Here is a 20,535-nt window from a genome sequence, read left to right as displayed (position 1 = left end):
TCGAATTGGTGGGTTCTGATTGGATTTGGAGAGATTAAAGGGTCCTCTGATTCAATCCAGATTTGGAGATTCGGCCACTGAATTGGGCAGAATCTCCGCCGAATCAAATCAGGGACTGAAGCTTTGCACAGCCTTCCTGCACAGTCATTTAGCACTTGCATACACTTGTACTAAATGACTGCGCAGTAACCAGAGCTACAGTGCAGTAGCATCCTTAAACAGCTTTTTTTTGTGATGCTGACTACTCCAGGCACCTATCAGTCAGTAGCCACTTCTACCCAAAACTCAGTGCAGTAGTTTGTTACTACTGTGCAGCAGCATCATGTGGCACAAAGTATGATGTGATGCTACTACATAGTAGTAACGAACTACTACACTGTGTTTTGTGTAGAAGTGGCTACTGACTGATAGGTGCCTGGACAAATAATGGTTCAGATGCTGGAAGCTGCATTTTTGTAAGACCAGTCTGTTCCATTGTCTAAGTAAGTGATTCTCAACCTTTTTCGCACCGGGACCCATAGTTTCATAGTTTTTTGGGGTTGGAAGGGACCTTACACGTCCATCCCTCCTGTACTTGGGCAGGAGACTGTGAAACTACAAAAGACTGCTGGGGTCAGATGACCCCAGCAAGGTGGGCAACAAGATGCTTTTTGAAGAGCACCAGGGTGGATGACTGTACTACCTCCGTGGGTAGCCTGTTCCAAACACTCGGCACTCAACTTGTAAAGCAGTTTTTCTGTATGTCTAGCCTGAAGCAATCTCCAATCAGTTTGGGCTCATTATTTTTTGTCCTTCCCCCTGGGGGCCTTGGTGAATGGATGCTCCCCCAAGCCCTGATGTACACCCCTGATATACTTATAGGCTGCCACAAAGTTCCTCTGAGTCTTTTCTTCTCCAGGCTGAACAGTCCCAAGCTTTTCAGCCTTTCCTCATATGACCTGGTCTCAAGGCCTAAAGTCATGCATGTGGCACTCCTTGCCAAGCTTGATGGCTTGTCCCAACCCACACCCCTCTGGCCCTGCCACTGCCTGATTCACAGTCCCCTGCCCCTCCAGGTCCTGCTGATGCCGCTCACCTCCAAGCCACAGTCCCTTGGTCCTGTTGGTGCCCCTCACCCCCAAGCCATGCTAGTACCCCTCATTTCTGATCCACAGTCCCTTGCCCCCACCCCCCCAGCTACCTCTGTCCTGCTCAGACCAGAGTATGAGCAGCAACTACAGACCCCTGCTTGTATGGGCTCTGGCCCTGTGCTGCCAGGTTAGGCATGCAGCTTCCTGATGTGAAGGACCTTCCCTGCCTCCTTCCCCCATTGAAGGGCCAGGCACCTTCTCCCCCAGCTCTCCCTGTCCTGCTGCAGCCTCGCACCTGAATCCGTGCTTTCACGGGTTTTTCTGGGGACCTGCTCATAACCCTTTCAAATATTCTTGCCCACTTCTGGGTTGTGACCCACCGGTTGAGAAACACTGGTCTAAGTATTGGTCATTTGGTAACACTTAACTGTTTGGAACAAGATAAAAAAGAGAGAGAAAAATTTTAAAAGTGGAGAGAGACAGGCTTAAGTAGCTGGGACACTCAAGTAACCATGGGCCTCCATTCATACTACCACACACTACACAGGTAAGTGATCAGATATTCAAATAGTCTGAGTCTCTTAAGAGAAGTTAATTGTGTAAGCCTTCACACTGCCTAATGACAGGGCTACATAGTATTTTAATAGCACCATTCCATTATATTGGGCATGTCTACATGTGCATTAATGCACTGTAGTTATTGTGCATTATTTTTAGTACCTATAATAACAGCTGTAGTGCTGGCACATGCCTTCTTAGTGATGCGAATGTGCAGTAGGCTAATTCTACTATGCATTAGTGCAATAGCATGGCTTTTGCCGTGGCGAGCTAATGCACAGTAGAATTAGTTTATTGTGCATTTATTGACTTGTGTAGATGCACCCACTGTTGACCATCAGTTAAACCAAGATGACTCATCAATACTTGCTTACTTTTTAACTTCTCCTCTCCTTCCCATTTGTTTTTATCACTGGCTACATTTTATCTTATGGCACAAAGCAAGGAAAATTTCTGCCTGAAATACAGAAGTTGGGTAAAATCATAAGCAATTGCCAAGCACTGAGTACTATAATGGAAAGTGTAAGGGACCTGTCCACTCTATCTATGTAATTACAAAGAAATATTGTTTTATTAAGTCAGACACATAAAAATACAGAGCTTAAGCTGAATTTACAGAATAATGGGTTTTTGTAAATTTTTGAGTACTTGATGCCAGTACTCACAGAATTAGTTATGCTCCTTTCTCCACGGCATAAATGCATGAGACATATCGTAAAAATAAAAATACGGTAAATTGTAAATATTGTCACTGTTCTGTACCAATCTAAAAATAATAATCATTTTTTTAACTTAACAAATGGTACTTTAGGTCACCAGAAAAAGGTATCAGTATAATCATTTCCAGGCAGTATAATCATTTCCACTCAAACACAGAAGTTACTTATCTCAACAAATCTAAAATAGCAAAAGATGGTGCGAGTACCAAAAGCCACACTACAAAATACACCTGAAGGAATTACAAGAAAATCTGTAGAAAAAATATTGAATGCACAAACAGTAACAGATAAATGGAATAGTTGCAAAATAAATCTCAGGGGAAAAAGGGAGATAAAAATCATAATGCACCATCTACAATAAAAGCAACGGCACTACTCATTAATGAATGAGAAAGAGAGAGAGAGAAAAGATGAAAATGAAGCAAAGTGTTTCATTTCAAGGGAGATGGATTAGGCAGTGAACTATCAGCGCAGTTTTCTGGTTTCCCATAAGGTTACAACATGGAATGTTTTGTTGCCTAACAAAGGGTTTAAATAGATTCATGCCTATTGTGGCATCATGGATAACACAACTTAATCAAATTTTGCTCCTGGCAATTCTATGTCTCTAATATTTTAACCAAACTGATAAAAAAACTTTGGGAAAGAGGGAACAGAGGCATTCATAAAACTGTTAGTGGGAAAACAGTTGCCTGATTATCACAGCTCCCCGGTTTACTCCAAAAAGTATCTGCTTCATTCACTGACAGCATTTCTAAGAAATAAACTGCACTTTGAAAAATTAACCATAGTTACATAGAAATCAACATCTGGATATCTTTGCTCAGGTTTTAAGAATATTGACTATATCATTAACATTGCAAGAATAAGGTAAAACTTCACATATGCCATATTTTGAATAAAGTCTTGATGTGGTCATAGTTTCTTAACAATGACGGTATTCTACTGCTTAACATACTGTGACAAAGATTTAATTCTCAAAACTCTGAATGCAGGTACATGGGAATGTTCAAAATAACTATATTTCTGCAAAAAAAAAAAAAAAAGCAAAATTTTAGGTGAAAATTATTCCCATCTACAACCCAAATGTTTCAGGAAGGGTTTTTTTTAACAGAAAAATATGAATTTGATTTAATAAGAAAAATGTTAATGCTTAATTCAGGAAAGTAACACTATCATTCACACTCCACTATAGCAACCCCAAAACAGACTGAAATGTTTCTCCTATGGCTACTGTAACAGAGTGGCCATTCTGCTGAGTCTCCACGACATCATCCTGTCTCTGAAGTATGCTCTCACCTTGCTCTCCTGCCACGCCTTGATGGAAAAATATGAACACTGTTACTAAGGTGGGAGGAGTTAGTTAGGGTACTTCTGGAGAGGCTGGACGTGTTCAAGTCCGCTGGTCCGGACGATCTTCACCCTAGGGTTCTACAGGAACTGGCCGAGGTCATTGCGGGACCCCTGGCGCGGCTCTATGAGCACTCGTGGTGCTCTGGCAAGGTGCCAGAGGACTGGAAGAGGGCCAATGTGGTCCCTATCTTCAAAAAGGGAAAAAAAGAGGACCCGGGAAATTACAGGCCAGTTAGTCTTACCTCAATCCCGGGTAAGCTCTTTGAAAAAATTATCCTGGCACACATCCAGGAGGGCCTTGCGGGGGAATGTATGCTCAGGGGCAACCAACATGGGTTCATCAGTGGCAGGTCTTGTCAGACCAACCTGGTGGCCTTTTACGATCAGGTCACCAAATCATTAGATGCAGGGGTTGCTGTGGATGTAGTCTTTCTGGACTTCCGGAAGGCTTTCGACACTGTCTCTCACCCTGTCCTCATCAAAAAGCTGGGAGACTGTGGTGTCGATGCCCACACGGTCAAATGGGTCGCCAACTGGTTGGAGGGCCGCACCCAGAGGGTGGTAGTGGATGGGTTCTTCTCGACCTGGAAGGACGTGGGCAGTGGGGTTCCGCAGGGCTCGGTCCTCGGGCCCGCACTGTTCAACATCTTCATCAGTGACTTGGATGACGGGGTAGAAAGCACCCTGTTCAAGTTTGCTGATGACACTAAGTTGTGGGGGGATGTGGGTGCACTAGAAGGGTGCAATAGGCTACAAGCTGACCTTGACAGGTTGCAACGGTGGGCGAATGAGAATAGGATGGGGTTTAACACTGATAAGTGCAAGGTGTTGCACATGGGGAGGAAGAACCGGCACCACACTTACAGGTTGGGGAACTCCCCTCTTGCCAGCACGGAGACGGAAAAGGATCTTGGAGTCGTCATTGACTCCACGATGAACATGGGCCGGCAGTGTGGGGAGGCAGTCAAGAAGGCCAACCGTACCCTGTCATGCATCCACAGATGCATCTCGAGCAGGTCCAGGGAGGTGATCCTCCCCCTCTATGCGGCACTGGTCAGGCCACAGCTGGAGTACTGCGTCCAGTTCTGGGCGCCACACTTCAAGAGGGACGTGGACGATATGGAAAGAGTTCAGAGGAGGGCCACTCGTATGATCAAGGGTCAGCAGGGCAGGCCTTATGAGGAGAGGCTACGGGACCTGAACCTGTTTAGCCTCCACAAGAGAAGGTTAAGGGGGGACCTTGTGGCCTGCTACAAACTGGTCAGGGGGGATCAGCAGGTATTGGGGGAGTCCCTGTTCCCCCGTGCGCTGCCAGGAGTGACCAGGAATAACGGTCACAAGCTGGCGGAGGGTAAGTTTAGATTAGATATTAGGAGGCGCTACTTCACAGTCAGGGTGGCTAGGACCTGGAACCAGCTTCCAGGGGAAGTGGTGCAGGCTCCTAGCCTGGGGATTTTTAAAAGGAAGTTAGATGAGCACCTTGCCGGGGTCATCTGACCCCGGTGCTCTTTCCTGCCAAGGCAGGGGGTCGGACTAGATGATCTACCTAGGTCCCTTCCGACTCTAGCTACTATGAAACTATGAAACTATGAGGCTACCCATTTTCATACCCTCCAGGTTACCAGGGACTTGGTACATGCTCCAGCCTTCCCTGTATGTGTCCCATGTCTCACAGATGTTGTGCTGTCACATAAGTAGCTCCGGCTCACAGCCAGGTAAAATATAGCCTCTTGTAAGACCTCTCATGTACTGCCTTCCTTGGGCCTCTCCCTAACTGCCCCTCTCTCACAAGGGGATCACGCACACTGTCCTTCTCTCACAAGGGCCTCTCACATACTGCCAGTCCAGGCCCCACTCACACCACCCTACTTTGAAGAGGTTTTCAGGCTTGTCCGCTCATACCTCAGCCAGCCCTGGCCTGACCTTTTGAGCCTCTCCTGAGACCCTCATTTGGGTGGTGACCGCTGATTCACCCCACTCTGGGCTCATAGTGGCATGCTAAAATGGGGGAGTGCACCACTATAGTGAAGTAGCTGCCAGTCATGCGTAGACTCACATGATCATTATGTCACTGTAGCACATTGTACGGCAACATAGTGCTTCGCTACAGCAACATAGGGTGACGTGTAGACACACCTTAAGAGTAATAATAAGCATTAAAGAAAGTGAGTTCAAGGTAACAGGCTACTGCCAAGAGAAAATGAATTCCCTAAACATGAATCCTATGGCATCTTCTTGTCCCATTACAATCCACTTAGATTATTTAGGCCTCATTCAACATGAGTAGCCCCAATAAAATCAATAGAACTATTTTTATGGTTAGCATTATGCACATTCTTAGATACTTTACTAAACCAGGGCTGATACACAAAGGAATAGCTAAGAGTCAATGTCAAATACACAAAAATGTCTCTTTTGCAAAATGTGATGTATAGTACAGAGCCAAGCCAACTTGATATCTCCTTGCTCAATAGAAAACCCTGCTCACTGGAACCATTTTTTCATGCATCAAATGTTTCAGTTTTACTTTAGTCCTCACACATCTATTTAATATCAGTTGCATTAAATGATTTCCTGTTTAAAGTAAATTGAAAATCACTGCCTTCCTGCTCAAAACAGCTCTTGCATACAATAAATGCATCTGTGGGCACCAAATGTAAAATGTCTGATGATCTTAAGCTTTTAAGTAAGTCTTATTTAAAATGCTGCAGTTCGATTTTTATTTAAATGTTTTTCTATGAGCTACAGTAATTGAAAATGAGCAAAGCAGGGAAACCCAGTTCAGAGATGCACAGCAGTTAAAGCAATTTGATTTTAAGCACTTACTGGAATATGAATTGCAAAACACTGAAGTGAATTTTAAGCATACTTGTTTACACTTTGCTTTATTTTTAGGGTGGGCATTTCTGAGTAAATTAAAACCTTTTAATTATATCTACATTGGCAAATAATGCAATACAGGAGGCATCAATCCAGCCGTGAACTCTGCCTAGGGAAATGCCTGTGCCTATATGAAGACCCACCAAAATCAACAGAGAAGCAGCCATATGGAGCTCATTGGAGAACAGTGCCCACCCTCTGGAAAGAGGAAATACAATTCATAGAAGGCAAAAGAACAAGCTCCAATTTATAACTTTTTATATCTTGTTATAAAAAGAAGTAAGGTTAAGATTCACACTAGTCTCCAAGATATGTGAACTTCTTTGGGCATATGCAGACATTCACCACTCCCAATCTATGATCATGCGGTTTACTTTAAGCCATGTGACTGTAGTTCATAAGCAGCTCCTGCACACATACGCTGGTGCCAGGAGCCAGGCCAGGAACCCAATCTAAGTAACTTGGGATGGGGGGAAGGGGCCCTGGCATGACCATGGAAGGGAAGGGGGTTGGTAGGATCAGGGAGCAACTAGTGGGTTTTAGGATGTTGGGGGTTGTCTGGGGTGGGAGGGTCAGGAGGTTAAAAATATTCCAGTCAGAGTATGGGGGGAAGCGGTGGAGGTTGGAAGGGCATAGCTTCAGGGCTGGGGTGAGCAGCTGAGCTTTCCCAGTCTCAGGGCTGTGCTCTGAATATGTTCAAACATTCACTAAATCGGGCTAACCCATTCCTGATTGAATGTAATTTGCCTTCTCAGGTAGATTAATTCAGATCAGGCCCACCAGTTTTTAATCTCCCTGAATGTCTACACAGACCAGCACTTAGATGAACCGAACCCTAGTTAGCTCTATCTAAATATAACTTCTGCATTTACCTTTTGTCATTAGCTTGCTGTATTCCATCCACTGAAGCAGTGATAAGTTATCAGTCACTCTGTCTTTTCTTGGACTGCTTTCAAAGTCTAGCACTTTTAAGGTTATTTCAAACAGCATTTGTTTTTATTTCATTTTAATTCCTATTAACTTTAACTGACCTTTTACTAGGCTCTTGCATTTTAAAAAACATAATCCTGTTTATCATGCAGACTTTTTAAAACTTTTCTCTGCACAACACCCTCTCTGATTATAGAGGATTACCAGTTTGAAATATAAGATTTCTGTGCATAGAGAAAAAATGGCCCACTCCTAGGATAGATATTAGGTCTGTGTGAAGTGGCTAGTATTCGCTTTGGATTTGAATTCAGCCAAATCAGGGGACAGTGATTTGATTCAGTGATTCAAATCACTGTCCTGAATCGAAATTACTGATAACAAAGATTTGAAGAATTCCAAATTAAAGCAAAGTGATGAGATAAAGCTAGGTTAAATCCATGTTCTTACCAAGTTATTGCACAACATGTTATTACAAGAAAATCCAAGTATTACATTTGTATAGAAAAAAGGTAAATCATTTATCTGGGAAACCAAAAAAAAAAAGAAAAGAAAAGAAAAACAGCTTAATTTAAAATGCACACTAGATTTAAGTTCAAGCTTCTCTGAGCTCTCCATCTCATTATCGTTTCATCCATACCTACACTTTTGGGGTCTAGCCAGAATTGGAAGTGCTGAAACAGCACAAAACAGGCTGCTCAAACTGTATTTCTAGCCCAGGAAGAAGTAGAGAATATTGTGTTTGAAAGTCTGTTTTCATTACATTTTTCAGGCCACTTTTGTTGACACTGGAAGTTCTGATAATATTGAAGCAAATACTTAATTCTGAACTACTGAATCCAGTATTTTTAATTCTCCTTTAGCTGAAAATTTAACAAAAATTGTAGATATCTTATGCATTTCTTAATTGTTCTCTTACAGGTTTTTAATAGCAGTAGTAGTTGTATTATGGTAAAGCTCAGAAGCCACAATGAGGATTGAGACCTTCTTGTGCTTGGAGATGCAACAAACAGTCCTTTTGGCTAAGTACAGACATTCAAAAAGCCCAGTCCTGAATTGATTCAATCTTTGCAGGTTAGTCTAAACTGTGTAAATTGAATCAATTTGCAAGTGAATAGACATTCACTTTTGATTCTCATAATGCAACCACATTCCTGCAGTGCCTCAGGCTAGAAGCTGGGGGGCAATCGAGTGAACTCTCCCTTCTGTTTGGCAGCAACCACAAGGCTGGAGGGAAGCTGAGTTGGGGGGACATAGCCACACCTTGGCAGGCTGCTGAATATGATTGGAGAGGAGGTTTAAACTCCGACCCTGGTCTGCAGGTACCCAAGCTGGGATGTGCCTGGGCAGGGAAAAGGGAAGCAGCTCTTGCCAGGTTTGTCCTTGGGGGACATGGCCAGACACTGGGGTAGTACCTCAGGCAAAGGGGGGAGGGAGGGGAATTAATCCCCCAGCCTGGTCTCCCTTTTCTCCCACTGGCATGGGGACACCAGCCAGGATTGGCCCAACTTTCCCTGCTTCTGGCCACTCATGTGGCAGGGGGCATAGCCAGACACCGGCCAGGGCTGTGCCTCAGGCAAAGGGGGACAGGGAGGGGATTAAACTCCCATGTCTCCCCTCTCTCCCATGAAGCACAGGGACCCCAGCCAGGGTTTGCCTGGTTCCTCCCCTGCCTCCTCCCAGCTGGCTGCTCACATGGCAAGGGATGTGGCTGCAGCCAGCCTAGCAGCACCTCAGACTGCTGCCCAGGCTGGCTCTGGTCATGCCTCCTGCTGCGTGAGCAGCCAACAGGAGGAAAGCCAGACAAACCATGGCTGGGGTCTTCATGCTGGTGGGAGAGAAGGGAGACAGGGCAGTTTAATCCCCTCCCTGTCCCTAAGCCTGCTGGCCCATGCCCCCCACCCCCTCCACTCCACTGGGAGAAAGGCTGGCGGGGGCTGCTCTGCCCCTACCAGGCAGACTGAGTTTTGCCAGCTAGGTTTCCAACCCCTTGTCAGCCTGCCTTCACTGCTCCAGCTTGGGGCCAACCCTGTTCTGCACAAGCAAACAACACAGCTAAGCCCAGGGCTGTGAAGCATGCTGGGGGGCTCTGATATAACTTGAACCAGGAAGAAGTCTGGGACAGAAGTTCCATACACTGGTTTGACCTAAATCAGTAAAGTCTGATACTACATTCAACCAGGTTTATCTTAAATCAGTTTTGGCCATTTTGGTTTATGCGCATTGAATTTCTGTTCTGTTACAGATACGAACGACACATGCCTCCTGAGGCTGGGAGGGCACGGTGACCATCTATAGGTGGCAGTGTCAGAGGCGGGGGCATAGGGGCAGCACGTGGGGACTGCCCACAGGCATCAACATCCTAGCAACTCAGTACTTGTATTCAGGCTCACAGTGCCTCAGGTTCTTTGCTTTGTATACAGATGTATGTCATTTTATCAAATAATGAAATCCTATCAATAAATTGGCATCTCTCAGGCCCACTAACCTCCTGCTGGCCTTGAACCCTGATTGGTCTCCAGTAACTTGACCTGAGTTCCAATTCTAGAGTTGGTTACTTTTCAGTATATCCCACTGAGAAGTAAGTAAGTAAGAGAAAACAAAGTTTTGCTTCTACCAGTTAGCATTCTCATTACTTGGGTCACGATCAAACACTGCTATTTCAGCTTGAAGGGAGATGCATCAGACCATTTTAAGGCATGTTGTTTTTATTAAAGGGAGTTGTCATTATATCAATCTCATCAAATATGTTATCAGTTTCCAAGATGAAGAATTTTTTGTAAATATGTATGAGCAAAATGTTTCACTAATGATTAAATTTGCAAATGCATTTTTTTAAAAATAAGTGTAATGACGGCCATTTATTAAAAGCAGATCCTTGCTCACATAGCCACTCTAGTTTCCATGCTCAAACCAAGAAAGATTAGGTTTTCATACAGGGCTGTTTTGGTAAAAATTATTCCCCAGGGCACCATCAAGTTAATGAAAGCCATTAAAAGAAAATACAAAATATAACATGGTTATAGACAGTTTCCATAGAACAAATTAAGGTGTTATAATGGCATATTACCATGTGAAATAAACATGTGAAATTGCTTTTGGAAGAAAGGAAACATACCATTTGCTTTATGTTACAGAATCCATTTTGAGAAATCAGAAACCTAACTATATTTTAATAGTACATTATTATAACTTAGCAAGCATTTATCTAACAGAACAAAATGGGTATTCATTATGACCTGAATCCAAAACACATTGCAGTCAAGATGTACCTATTTACTTCAGACTATATTCAGCAAAAAAACTAATAATGCTGCAAACAATGGGTCTATATACATAAAGCATCATAGAACCAAAGAACATCACAGCCAACTTGGACTGTAAGTTTCTTAAGGCAAATACAAGCAGAAAATTCAAATTTCAAATAGCATCCGAGCTTGGTCCCTTATATAATACTTTCAAATTTTGATTGTAATTATGCACGCTACACCCTTTCTTACCAAAAGATAGACAAGGGAGAGCAGATGTTAAAAAAGTCACATTTTTAAAAGATGTATCAACCTCACCACCACCACTTTGTGCACAATTCTGATCATACAATCTGAAATCTAGAATTTATATATGCAACTGTGAGAACTTACCCAGACCCAGCCATCACCTCATATACACATTATCATTCTCCTGGCTGCCAAATATATCACAGGGGGACCTCATCTTATCTTAGGGTAGAGCAACCTGCCCATTTGAAATGTAGCACAAGAAATGAAGGGACATTTTTTACTTGGACAGATAACCCAAGTGCCATGCAGTCAGCAAGAGTAGATCTTGCCACTTTCATTACTACTACAATAAGCAGCCCTCAGTGCAAGTGTAGAACTGAAGAGGCCTGCAATCCTTTTGTAAGACAACAGCCAGCCATAGAGGCAAAAGTTACTGGGAGTGATCCCTCAATGAAAGACCATGGAATATCTCTCTGTCAAACTGAACCCCACTTCCTTCTCAAAACTCTATCTTACATTGTAATTTTTATTTGGGGTGACACCTCAAAATCACAGTGTCTTGCATCTTTCATTATGGCGTAGAATAGGGGTTCCCAAATTGTGAAATATGAACTAGACGTTCTATCAATTCTGTTCATGGCCTTTTTAAAGAAGGTAGTATACAACATCTGGTTGCATTCAGGAGTGTGGGGGTCTAATTAGCACATGCATCCTTTGTGGGGGGTATCTGGAACACACACACATACTGAAGAGTGCTGTGGGATCACCATGACTTGAAATGCTATTGACTCTGCTGGGGCCCAACCCAATAAGCTATATGGTAAATCATGAGCCTTTTGGCTTTGGACTAATAACATGTATAGTTTTTACTCTATATAAGTAGGTAAAAAAATGCTGCTTAAAAGTTTATTTGTGGAGTACCTTTATGGAATATTTGTGCTAAAACTTGCATCAATTTAAAAAAAGCATAAATTATGTCATTTCAAATTTGCTACTCACTTTCATGTGCTCAGGGAGTGCAGTCTGTCAGTAAGTGTGGGGCAGGGGATGCTGAGAAGAGGCTGCACGGGGAAGAAGTTGGGGGGGAAGAACCTGACTTCCCACAGATTTATTTTTCCTGCTGTAGCAGTGGGAGGGGGACAAAATCAAGGCAAATCTCCAATCATTAGATTCTATACTTGGAAAATTAGAACAAATGTATACATTTTCCAGATATAGGATCTAATTATTGGAGGCGGGTGGGAGGGGGTGTCTTACATTTGAGTAAATACAGTAGACTTCATTCATCCAGAGGAGTTCTTTATCTAATGATTGTATTGAATATAATATAAACAAAGCACAGTGAATGAAGTTTTAAACCTATACATTAGGGCTGTGTGAAATTTCACCGGGTGTTTCGTTTTGATGCTGTTTCGACTTGTTTTGAGCTTGAACAGTGAAATCGAAATGAAAGGATTTGAAAGAACCACAAAATGAAAGATGGGCACATAAAACATTGTGAAAGTTTCAAAATGTTTGGCGTTTCGAAGCTGGACTTGCTTGCAGCTAAAGAGAAACTAAGGAGAGGGTGGGGGGCTAGAGGCAGGGAGGACTGCTCTGATATTGACTGTGTAGCTGGCCAGTGACTGTCGTCCTTCCCTAAGGTTCCTTCCAATCCCAGTGCTCTGGGGGAGGGGTGGAAAAACAGCTGCGCCTTAACACACACACAGTCACATGTCATGAGTTTGCTTATCAGCAGCTTGAGGTGCAGTTTCCCAGAAACCCCTGTACCTATCTTCTTGAAACTTGGCAGGCTTTGTGGCCTCAGAAGGGGCTACCATTCCTACAAGTTTCATCTGAATCAGGCAAGAAATGACCAAGTTATAGGCAGTTTTGTGCTTCCCCATTATAGCCTATGGGCAAAACGTCAAAACAGCAAAACAGTTTCGATGAAATGAAATGGAACAGTGCTTTTGAAATAAAACAAAACTTGAAACAAAACACTGTCCCGTTGAAATGAAAGTTGAAATGAAATGGTGCTGTTTCGCACAGCCCTACTATATATCATCGAATGATATCCTGCCATATTACTGTATGGCTTAGTATTTAGTAAAGTGCAAATGGTTGTTTAGTGCTGACACCATCACTCATTTCCTCACAAATGTTTCTCTGTCAAAAGCAGCTTGTTTTGCATAGTCAGTTGTTCAAGGGGAAGCTAGTTTGTTAGACTTTCTACCAAAATAGTTCCCATTTCTGAAGTAGCAGGCTGGAGAAAAACTTGTCACCTCCTTACAAATTAACACAGGATATAAGAGGGAGCACCCACCTCTTTCTTTCACTTCCCCATGCCTCCATTTCTACTCCCTGGGTCCTTTTTAGCATTTATTAGAAGCTGTTAATGTAGTGTGTTACTGATTATTGTTGTAGGATATAGACCAGGATTCAGTCTGAGTGCCAACGATTTCCAGGACCACAAAAACATGGCAAGAATGGGGCCCATATAAACATTCCAGCCACTCTGCCTGGAGAGCAATACAGTCTGAACTCACCAGCCAGGGGCTGATAGAGGGTCACCTCTTGGTTCCCCCCATCCCCAGGGGAGCTCAGTCATTGACAGCATGCTTTTCCCCCTGTGGCGGAGAAAAGAAGCAGATGCTAAGCCGCTATGGTCCCCTGCCCTGCAGGGGTGAGATTTCACTTTAGGCCCTAGAAAAATCATGGAGCAGGTCCTCAAGGAATCTAAGCACTTGGAGGAGAAGGTGATACAAACAGTCAGAATGGACTTACCTAGGACAAGTCATGTCTGACCAACCTGATTGCCTTTTATGATGAGATGACCGGCTTGGTTGATGCTGGGAGAGCAGTGGATGCAATATACCTTGACTTTAGCAAGGCTTTTGATATGGTCTCTCACAACAATCTCACCAGGAAACTAAGAAAGTACAAGTTGGGTGAATGGACTGTAAGGTGAATAGAAAACTGTCTGGATCATCAGGCTCAAAGGATAGTAATCAATGGCTCAATGTCTAGTTGGCAGTTGGTATCAAGTAGATTTCCCCAGGGGTCTGTCCCAGGGCCAGTTTTGTTCAATTACTTCATCAGTGACCTAGAAGATAGGATAGAATGCACCCTCAGCAAGTTTGTTTATGATACCAAGTTGGGGGGAGTTGCAGATGTGCTGGAGAGTAGGGCCGGGATTCAGAGAGATCTGAACAAATTGAAGGATTGGACCACAAAAATTCTCATGAGGCTCAATAAAGACACATGCAAAGTCCTGCACTTAGGAAAGAACAATCCTATGTACCAGTACAGGCTCGGGACTAAGCAGCAGTTCTGCAGAAAAGGACCTGTGGGCTTACAGTTGACAATATGCTGAATATAAGCCACCAGTGTGCCTTTGTTGCCTAGAAGGCTAATGGCATACTGAGTTGCATTAGTAGAACTGTTGCCAGCAGATCACGGGAAGTGTTTATTCCCCTCTATTACACACTAGTGAGGCCACATCTGGAATAGTGTCCAGTTTTAGGCCCCCCACTACAGAAAGCTTGTGGACAAACTGAGCCAGCAGTAGTCCTTTTACATAGTCTCCTACAAGGAGTCACATGATGCTTAGTCAGCTGAATCCATCACATGTTTTTATCTGGAGAGCACAACTAACAGCCCGTGGATTTAAAAAAAAAAGCTTGTCTCTGCAATAGATATTCTGGTTCCATCCATTTATGTAGGTCAGAAATCTGTCACAGTCGTGTTTTGTGTTAGAGCAAGCAGTTTTAATTTACCTACCTAATCATACAGAGTACTTATTGTATTCTTGCTTTACAAAGAAAATGTAGAGCTTGGCTTGCAACCCAAATAGATCATTTATCTAAGTACAGATGGCAAAACTGGGCCCTGAGGATTTAGCTCATCATATTAGATGTCCAAATATCAAGATGTATAGTGAAATGTTCCTAAAATATTCACTAATTATGGATGGTACATTCATTTAGTTATTTGAGAGTCTTAGATGGAAAACAACTTCTGTTTTTGAAAAATGGCTTATTCAAGCATATTTGTTGAACACAACATAATTCATGTTTCACATTACACATTTGATAGTGGAGCTGTTGGTCAAAAGCTAAAAGCTGAGAAAGAGACAGTAACCATGTTATAATCAGTATAAATGTCAAGTCCCTAACATAATTGAAGATCAGAGCTCAGATTGTAAAATAAGGATCTAAAAATCAAATAGCCTAGAGTTCAGGGATTTATGGGGAAGGAGTCTATCAATAAACAACAAAAAAAATCAATATTTTGATTGTGTTTTTGCTATTGCATATTTGTCAAGAACCTGTAAATATATACATTTATACAAATATAGAAATAGGGTGTTATGGACCGTCTTTAGAGACCAGTACTTTAGTTTATAGGAAATGCAGTCATGCACATTGTTGCTTCTGACCTTTGAGAAACCTGACTGGGCGTAAAGCAAGGACTATGTTCTAGGAAAGGAAATGGGGGAAATGAAGGGGGAAGGAAGTACTGCTTCACCAGAAGTAATGAATTTTTATTCTCAAATTTTATACAGGTAAAAATGGGTCAGCTAAAACTGTATACCATCCCATTATACAGTAATAATCATTCAGCTGTGAAGGAACATAAACAAGAGAAGATAAGCTAAGGTGAGGCACATGCTGGCACTGAACACAAGACAATCGGTGAGAAATGATACATGGGAGCCCCTCCTCACTGTGAAAGGCTTACAGCTGATCATTTATTTTAAAAGACTTCCCTTGAACATTTCAGTTAGCATTTCTACTACAGAAAGCCTCCAAAATATTTGGGAATAACCAGTCTCCATTTAATTTGACATTATGTCTAAGTCAAATTTGCATGCAACAGTTAAAATGTTACAAGGTTTAATGCACTGGAGACCCTCTCAACTCGGTCAGCTGCTTTTTTTTAGTTTATCAAATTCCTTAGCCACACTCTATAAATTAGTAAAGACATGTTGACGCTGTAAAAGGAACTCATTTAATTTGTTAATGGTGATTTATATCCCATTCACATGAAAAAGTAAATAGAGGGCTTAAAACTATTTTACTAATCTAAATTCATTGTACCTGACTCCTGATAAGTGACCAGCACACATTTGGCAGCTATTACTACTAAAAATGTAATGTTGAATCCATCTGACTAATGTCACAAAGACCTCCAAATATTCTTCTCCCAACTATTTCAGAAGTAACTGTTTTGAAATGAAATTTGAACTGAAGCTACAAGGCAGAATGTCTCCTAAGAAAACACATATTCCAGCCACATACACAGAGGGCGTCAGCCTAGAGCACATTTATACCATCAATACCATCAAACCACATGGTGATTAATTCTTCTTCAGTGTACATGCACAATGAATTTACTTAAAAGGAGGTGGCAATTTCAATTCCTAATTCAAATTCTTTCCTAATTCTTCTGAATTTAGAGTTAACAAAATCAGCTAGTGAGCAGATGTATTATTTCCTATTTTAGTCACAGTTCTTTAAAAAGGACAGTTAAACCATCAGGTCCACTGTATTTGAGATAAAGTAAAGTTCCTCTTTCAGATCAATGGAAATGAGAAGTAACTACATCTGACCCAGAGTTCCTTTAGTATTGTATTATTTTAAATTCTGACTCTATCTGAGATTTATAACCCTGTGAACCCCATACTATTTCCAGTTCCTGCCATAACCTCGATTATATTACTTCCCTCTGCTTGTGCAATGTTCTACTGCTCAGTGAAGATTTAAAGTCATGTTTTCATTGCATTCCAATTACAGAAAGTGACTCAGAGCCAGATCTGAAAAGGATCTCCATCTCAAAGTGGGATGTTTGTGGGATTTAGGCATCTAATTCCAAAACTGCAATCCCCAAACCCCTGCTCTGCTATTGCCTAATTCTAGACACACCATAGGCACCTGAATTTTTTATGTGAAAATTCCCCAGGTACTTACATTTCTACTTCTGTGCATGTCCAGAAATACTACAGGGTATATTTGCACAGGAAGTAGAGATTTGACTGAAGCTTTTATAGGCAGAACCAAATGGTAAACTAGCTAGCTTGTGTACTGAGAGTAATGTAGCAACAGCAGCTCAGAGCTGAGCCTGAGTTGACAGAGCTGCTGTCACACTTTGACTACAGTTGACATACCTTCAATCTTGACAAAGCTAAATAGGTTAATTTATGCTTAAACTCCATCATAATCCATACCAGAGCTATTCCTAGGCATTCTTATAGCCAGCCTAATAGATATTACCTAAGCTCTAGATCTAAAACAGGACTTCTTAGAGGCTTTTAGGAAGGATAGCTGGCCCTTTAAAGTCAGGTGTTACAATGCTCAGTGTAGCAGCACCTGGCTACCTTGTTGGATATGGGCCTTAACTACTGTTTTACACGTTCCCTGTCCTCTCTCATGTAGCAGGCATACTGAGGGAAGGACACTAGTGGATAAAAAGAATACAGATATTCCTAGAAGCATTTACAACAGCACTTCCCAAACTGCGGGGTGTCCCCTCCAACTGAAGGGCACAAAAGCCCCTTAGACAGAGACATGTGCAAATGATGGCCACTCATTGCCACATATTACAACCCTGTACTTGCTCTACATCAATCACTGCTGCTGTTCCCCGCCACTTTCCCCCCACTGCCACCAATTCTGTACACTGGTGGCAGCACCTGAAAGGAAGAAGGAGAATTGCAAGTGTCCAACCCTGCTAGGTAGGGCATAAACCAACAGACCTGGGGCAATGTTGAGCTACAAGGATTGACTTAAGGGTAGAAGAATAAAAGCATATAGTCTATGCTAGTTACACCTTATATTTAGGAAAACCAGATCTACAGTTACTTAGGCCCAGAGTTCGAGATCTTTATGAAAGAGTTGCACATGAAAGTGTTCTTCTGCAAATAATTTACTGTAAGCTCTTAAAGAGACATTATCACTATGTGCACTTGAAAACTTAAGCACAACACCTTCCCCTATTCCTCCAATTGGGATTGGAGAATGTTAGTGCTACTGTAATATAAATGATATACAACAACAATAATAGGCCCCCATCAGCCCCTATGTGTAACATGTAAGAGGCTTTTATAGATCTAAGAAATGGCTACAGGAATTTTTTTCAAGGTGGCAAGGGATAAAGCCAATTCCTCTCTCACTGTGCACCAACCTGTGTGGTGGGAGTATGATCCACTCCATGAGTACATGGAGTCATCCAGGAAGAGTTCCACCTCCTTCTGCCAGACTCCTTCCTGGAGCTTTCTGTGGCAAGGTGCAGCTTTCCCCAAATTGCACAAATAACCTAAACCAGGGGTGTCAAAGATCCAGCCCGTAGGCCAGAGATATACCATCCGGCCCCACAGGCCAGATGAAAGGCACAGGGCCAGTCCACGGGCTGGACTGAACCACAGACTGGCCCAGCGTGTGCCCTGGAGTGGCCAGAGTGGGTGCCTGGTCCTGCTTTAGCCACCCCAAGGCTATGCAAGTCCCAGTGCCACTGCCAGGCTGCACTGCATGGCCCTGAAGCTGCTGCCATATGAGACATGGCTATGGAGGGGCATGTGGCTGTCCCAGGGCTGCGCTACACGTGGCAGCTGATCTGGGACATAAGTTGGAGCAGACACTGAGTGCAGTGCACAGGGCCATCTGGCATGCCCCACATACTGCCTGAGACCCACATGCAACACTGGGGAATAGATGACATGGCTCTGCAGGCCAGATAGTCTGTGGGACAAATCTTTGACACCCCAGGCCTAAGCCATTAAAGGAACTGGGGGTTCACCTACTTCTGTTAAAAGGACCTCTTTTTAAACACAGACATCTCTTACAATACTTATGCTGCACACATCAGAGGGGAAGAGCAAGAAAGACACCCAACCACTCTGGCCTAGGAGACGGTGCTCTTAAGTCAGGAGAGGAGGTCATGGATTTGGCCTCACCACTTTAACTGAGTTTAATTTTTCCATGTAGTTCATCCTTAGTGCTGAATAATATCTAATATCCCTTCAACAAGAAACAGACTACTTAGTTTATTTGTAAATTGGGGAAAATTGAGAAGCTGCCCAAAGTCAATGTTGAGAACAGAATCTTGCTTTCTGCTAGGGTAGACGCAAACCTAAAACAAGAGAATTGCTTTCAAGATGGAATGTACTATATCTGTGCACAAAGCAATGCTATACATAACCATTGTTATAATCACTTAACTAGGACAGCCCTCCACCAGCCAGAAAAACAACACACAGTCCTTGATTTCCAGGATTAACATAAGAGGTAACATAGAGGATTTTTTGCTTCCAGTTACTCTTATATCAAATAGATTATGTTGTGGACCTGAAAGGCTTAGGTCATATCGGCCATTCATGAGGGAAGCGAAAATAGTGCGTTCTAATGTAATTAATGAATTTATTATTATGCTTATGTATATTGCAGTACAGTTAACAAGCTTACCTATGGCATTTGGTAACTTCTGAATACTGGATTTTGTAAGTTTATATTTCTAACAGTTTCTAATTCATAATTTGCATGTGCACTTATAGGTTTTAGAATTTTTTTAATTGTCAAAATGGTTTCGTCCTGAATATTCCTTTCTTCTTCATTTTTCTTATTTGTATTTGCAGTAATAGGAGTGTTCCTTTTAAGAACACATTTGGATAGACTTCACCTGTTTTCAGAAATTGAAAGAGTCTGTTTAGATATGTTCAAACAAAGGTCAGAACTTGATATGGCAAATTTAGCTGACTAGAAAGGAAGGTTAATGTTACTTGAAGATGTAACATTAGTGTCTATCAGGGTGCCTCAGGACATTGCTGACGAGCTAAATAACATTTGGACAAATATCTAAATGTCTGAACATCAACCTTGTGAGATAGTTTCATCCCAATGAAGGCCTTCTCAATCTTTTCCCATTCAACACTCCATTTCCCGAGCCAGACACAGAAGGGGGAAATGTTCTCCCTAAGTGAAATCAAATGCTGGTCCTTATACTTCTTAAATGTACAGAAGCAGAGCTCAAAATCATATTCTCTAATTAGAGCGGGACAGAGTGCCTGCTATTATGAAGCAGGCAACACATGCAATCACTACTGCCCCAGGAAAAGAACAATATTCCCATGAGCGAACTGTATTTAGAATTCTGTATCAACCTACACGCCAATTTTAAACAGGAAATTTGGATGATGCTAAAAGAGTGAATCCTCCTTTCAAAGTTCATATTCATTGGATACTTCTAGACTTATCAATTTATAATTACATAAGGGAATAAATAGCCTTTTGGAATTCAGATCACTAAAGTATTTATACTGCTGCATGTTTTTCAGTTCACATCTGGTTTAACAATATTTAGGTTACCTAACACCCTCAAAATCAGAGCACAAATGGGATAAATGGGAACAATAGTTGTCTATAGAATTCCCTTCCAAATCTATGATAGCTTTGGGAAAATGTTCAGGCTTAACAGAAGGAGTAAACAAAAACTAAGCATAATAGCTTGGCTTGTTGTTCCAACTGTGTCAATTATGTGCTGATATTCATGAGG

This window comes from Crocodylus siamensis, chromosome 3, assembly GCF_052110815.1.
Source record: "Crocodylus siamensis isolate JL-2025a chromosome 3, ASM5211081v1, whole genome shotgun sequence".
Classification (NCBI taxonomy): Eukaryota; Metazoa; Chordata; order Crocodylia; family Crocodylidae; genus Crocodylus; species Crocodylus siamensis.
Note: the sequence above shows the minus strand (reverse complement) of the source record.